At 32.6% G+C, this 5436-nt stretch overlaps 1 protein-coding gene and 1 long non-coding RNA gene across 6 annotated transcripts in view; one reads left to right on the top strand and one right to left on the bottom strand.

Annotated features, from left to right (window-relative positions):
- Positions 1-3550, top strand: part of LOC111087584 — an 8393-nt gene extending 4843 nt beyond the window's left edge. Inside the window, exon 2 of the long non-coding RNA XR_002612267.1 lies at positions 66-3550. This is a non-coding gene — a long non-coding RNA (uncharacterized LOC111087584). The remainder of the gene's footprint in view (positions 1-65) is intronic.
- Positions 3551-3741: 191 nt separating this feature from the next.
- LOC106466658 (zinc finger MYND domain-containing protein 11-like) overlaps positions 3742-5436 on the bottom strand; it is a 14622-nt gene continuing 12927 nt past the window's right edge. For 3 of the 5 annotated variants that reach the window (XM_022394719.1, XM_022394718.1, XM_022394716.1), the window contains exon 9: positions 5214-5429. The gene's annotated coding sequence lies outside the window, so the exon portion shown is untranslated. Of the gene's footprint in view, positions 4978-5034; positions 5430-5436 lie in introns of those variants that run through there. The other 2 variants (XR_002612266.1, XM_022394717.1) reach the window with 2 other exon arrangements.

Here is a 5436-nt window from a genome sequence, read left to right as displayed (position 1 = left end):
TATTGATGTTGAATGGGAATTCAGTTCTTTCTAAGTGTCATCCAGCCACTGTGATGGGAAAGGAGGTCACATTTCTAGAAAGAACATACTTCGTAAAACTTGTTTTATGGCGATGAATGAGTGGGATTATCTTGTCCCAAACTTTCAACATAATTCACAACCCAGAGATTTTTTTTTTGTTTACTTTGAAGGACAGGTCATGCATTTAAAACCAAGGGGAGTAGGTTGTTGTGATTACAGCAATAGATTTCTGGGATGAGTTTTGAATAATAAAAAAAAAAAACTGTCAGAAGGTCTAACTGTAAGTGATTAAAACTACAGATTTATTCAAAGATCTTGTTTACTAGACCCAAAGGTCAGTTGGGTCAGGAAGCATCTCGGTTCATTTCGTCGGGTGTTTGGGACTGAGACATATTTCTACATGATAAGGTCTTGTTGGGATACAAGTCTTATATTAATTTCTTGGTCCTTCGGGTAATATTAGATAAGCATCTTGGAGTATTATGCCCGTACCAAATGTGGTCAACAAACTTATATTTGGGCTGTAACTTATTTAAAGCTAGAGTTCATTCAGAATCTATCTTTATGTAACAAGATAATAAGAGTTTAAAATTACTTTTCAATGTATTTGTTTCTATATCATGTTTTATATGTGATGCTAAAGTTAAGTCCCAAAATCACTTCTAGGGGTTTCTTAAAAACGGTGCTGTTAACGGTAATTTTAAAAATGAACGTTTCCATAAAGTATTAAATAACCATTAACAAAGTTGACAAGCTTATCTCATCCCTTAGTCTAGTGGAATCATGCCTGCCCTAAAATTTGGGGAGAATCTATCTGTGACGGTAGTTAGGAGATATTTTATTTTCTAAGATTCAATATAATGGTCCATGCTGAATGTGTCTTTAATAACTTATACATAAGATAAATTGTTAATATTTTGGAAAGTAATAACGTTCTCTTTAAGAGTCTTTAGAAGATATTAAAATATCTACCTAAGAAATTAGTTTGTTCTTTTCATTCATTACAAAACTATAGGTTAATGTATTGATTAAATGGAGGGTGTCAGAAGAGTCTCTATTGACACTGGAGAGTATTAAGCTGTTGAATTGGGGTGATTACCACTTAACTTTTTTTTTTTTGACAGGCTTTAAATATCCCACAATGCAAACTGTATGACAGTTGTTAGATATTATACGATCGATCATATATTTTTGTGGTTGAACATTATATGTCTATGTAACAATAGGTTTAATATAGAACATAGTTTTATTACCGTTGTTGTGACTAATATTACATGCATCTTTTTTTTCAATTCAGTTAACTAATTACATATATCTGAGAACAGTGATTTTTATCACAAGTTCCCTTGAAATCTCTAAATAAATCTTGTGCAGTAGCTTCCATTGTTCTCTAAACATTTCTCCAATTTCCACATTGTTTTTAAAATCTGGGCACTAGGCTGGCGAAGAAAATGCTTTCGTATTCTGTGTTAATGACAGCAGCAACTAGAGGATTTTTTGAAAAATTCTTGTCATTGGTTCAACCGATTAACATATTTTTTTTAGTTGTGAAACAAAAGGTAATGGCTATTATTTAACTACAATTGATATAATCAAATCTAAGTGTATAATTTCTCAGTCTTCACGTTAATAGTTTGATACCAGTTGCTGGGTATCATAATAAAACAATTTTCTACAGAACAGCTTCTGCATATCCCAGCAGTTATTATTTTGTTGTTGTGTGTGAAGTTTGTAATAACGAGAGTTAGATGAATGAGGACGAGAGGTACTCGGCATCTTGTATTTTCAATATGGTTCCGAAAACCAAGACAGAAAAATTGGATTTGTTCCAGTTATAGGTCAAGGTGTGAACTTGCATAGAGCAGTATAAAGGTAACATTTGAGAATGCAGATTCCACTTGAGGAATCAACGTCTTCCAGGTTTATTTTCGTTATTTTAGTCCTGGCTCTAATTTTTTTTTAACCTTTTAATAAAATTATAAATAATACTAGCTGCAACTAACCACTACCAATAAACAAGACAAAGGCCTGGTTTAGATGTACTTTATATTAAGTTATTCAGCTTTTGCTGCTGTTTAAAAAAAGCAGAAATTTGAAATTGTGTATTTATAGGTTAATCAATAGCTTTAGGGTTAGATTTGTCTTTCAACACTTACCTTTATGTGGTGACATATAAGTACTCTGCATAATAAATTTAATCTCATTTTTTCTAAAAAGTTAATAAGCATTCTGTGGAAACTTTCTCACATTCAAGAAAGCTTCAATGTACTAAAAAATAAATGAAGTCCAATCAGTCGCTTGGATATACTGGTTTCAGGGAAAATTAAGAGTAAGACTAGGCTTTGTACATTTGATTTGTTGCTTGGATATACTGAATAGGCTTCGTACAGTGATAACAGGATCACTGTGCGAGTGAAATCCATCTCAAAAGCTTCAGTGTACTGTCGTGTATTTAATATCATACCAGTATAAAATGAGATCAAAGCTTAGCAAGTACGTTTTATTTAAAAGTTTGTAGTTGATAAATAACTTATTTAAGTACTCAATTTTAGCCTTCTAGATTTTCCTTATTACTGTTGTTGATCTCAAAAGTACAAGTTTCTCTTAAAATAACAAACTCGTGGGTTTTCAAGTACGAGTAATTTTGCTTATTCCAGTACAATGAACATGCCAACTATCTCGTATGAATAGAAAAAAAACTGATGTTATCTATTTTGTACATAGTCGTTTGAATGGCACCTATGAATGAATAGGCTTGATGGTAAATTTGACCCAATCTGTAAAAAGTGGTGCCACAGTTAAGATGAATACTGTAGTTAAATGAAGAGAAAATTATTTTAACTGGAAACTACAAGTTATTTTTTTACTGAAAAGAAAACAAAAGTACAATTCCATGCAAAGTTGAGATTTTTAGGCTCACTGGGTATTTAAAGCACAGATGCAAGTCCATGGACACATTATTACTGTCTGCACCCCCTCCTTAAACTAAATTTTGTGTTAGAAACTCGCACTACGTAACGGTTCTATGTAGTACTTTAAATCTTGATTTTTTTGTTAAGATAGTTTGGATAAAATGTTCATTTGGGAGTATTAGATGTAAAAGAGTTTCTATTAACAGTCATTTATACGTGTGTGAGATACGATACATCAAAATGAAGACTGGGTAGTGTTGTTTATTCAAGTAATGGTATCGTGAAGGGTCCTTAATTAATAACTATAAAGAATAATGTTATATGTACAGCTAGTTTGCTTATCATTGTTTGAATTGTACACTGTTAATAGATTTGAAAGAATTTTAAGATGCACATTTAATTGGCCACATGGATTGTCTGTCTGTGTCTTTTATGTGATGGGAGGATACAAGTTTATAGCCTGTATTTTTGCTTTAAATGCAAACCTGTACACACAATAGTTTTGAATGTGGTTAAGAACTGAGGTGTTGTAGTTAACAGCTTCAAAGTTCTGTCCCTACAAACTACAATGTAGCTTCCTTATGTACATGTAATAAATAGTTTGTATAAAAAAATTTCACATTTGTGAAAAATGGACTGGTTTTTTTTTAAAGCAACAGATTATTTGAGCTCCATCCCACAAGGAAAAATGATGGAAAATACTGTTATTAAATTTATCAGTTTAGTATATGTTGTAAAGAGTTAAAAACATGAAAATGAATTTTGACTTAAAGACACTTCAATAATGTTTATTAGAAGTATTTACACCAAATTATTTTTATGATTCTAACAAACAGAAATATATTGAAAAAAAAGTTTGAACACTATTTTTTTATTTTAATCAGTAGGATGAAGTTAAGCTATCTCTAATGAGTGAAGGTCCATACACTCAAAATGTTTTTGTAAACACTGTCATGACGTATCCAAGTCTAACATCAACAAAATTGTATGCCTTTGAAAGTAAGAAATAATACTTAAAAACAACTTTTTTTACCACATCCATCATATCAAAAATACTCAGAACCCCAAAATTTGATCTTTCATTCAGATCACAATTCACGGGTATCGGTGGACACGACACGACGAATACCCACAATCTGATTATATATATATATATATATATATATATTGTTAGCTTATCACTCAAACAGTACAGATAATGCTTAATCAAACCACAACTGTATATAAAGGGTGCGAGTCATTTTAAAGGTTCTTTTCATTTTCTTGGACAACTAGCACGAAAGTGTAGCAGTCACATGGTCACAAGTTGTTTCCTAGACAAGCTAATTTTTAATGTACAATTTAGTGAACATTTCTTTTAAACCGAGTTCCACTGCATTATGGGTTTTTTTCTTGTCTTTATTATTAATCTTGTGTTTTATAGGTAAGAAAAGAGAATTTTATTTGTAATAGTTTTTAATTAATTTTATAAGAAGTGTGTGTGTGTGTTATTACTATCAAACTTATCAATACTATTAGCCAGATCTGGTGATGTATTAATAACTTAAAATAATTAAAAATTTGGAGGACTGCCTCAGTACTATGAAATTTTTTTCAATATCATTATTAGAAATACTTTTTGGTCAAGTTTTCAGGGACAGAGCCTAATACCCCCCTCCCCTAGGTGCTCCTACTGTACACAAGTGATTCTAGTTTCATTAATGTGAGGATGATCTCAAGGAACAACAGCTATGTTACACTAGGTGCTGCTACTGTACACAAGTGATTCTAGTTTCATTAATGTGAAGATGATCTCAAGGAACGACAGCTACGTTACACTAGGTGCTGCTACTGTACACAAGTGATTCTAGTTTCATTAATGTGAAGATGATCTCAAGGAATGATACCTACGTTACACTAGGTGCTGCTACTGTACACAAGTGATTCTAGTTTTGTTCATGTGTGGATGATCTCAAGGAATGATACCTACGTTACACTAGGTGCTGCTACTGTACACAAGTGATTCTAGTTTCATTAATGTGAAGATGATCTCAAGGAACGACAGCTACGTTACACTAGGTGCTGCTAGTTTTGTTCATGTGATGATCTCAAGGAATGATACCTATGTGACACTAGGTGCTGCTACTGTACACAAGTGATTCTAGTTTTGTTCATGTGAGGATGATCTCAAGGAACGACAGCTACGTTACACTAGGTGCTGCTACTGTACACAAGTGATTCTAGTTTCATTAATGTGAAGATGATCTCAAGGAATGATACCTACGTTACACTAGGTGCTGCTACTGTACACAAGTGATTCTAGTTTCATTAATGTGAAAATGATCTCAAGGAACGACAGCTACGTTACACTAGGTGCTGCTACTGTACACAAGTGATTCTAGTTTTGTTCATGTGTGGATGATCTCAAGGAATGATACCTATGTGACACTAGGTGCTGCTACTGTACACAAGTGATTCTAGTTTTGTTCATGTGAGGATGATCTCAAGGAACGACAGCTACGTG

The sequence above is a fragment of the Limulus polyphemus genome, unplaced genomic scaffold (assembly GCF_000517525.1).
Source record: "Limulus polyphemus unplaced genomic scaffold, Limulus_polyphemus-2.1.2 Scaffold2335, whole genome shotgun sequence".
NCBI lineage: Eukaryota > Metazoa > Arthropoda > Merostomata > Xiphosura > Limulidae > Limulus > Limulus polyphemus.
This window is presented reverse-complemented; position numbering and strand designations above follow the sequence as displayed.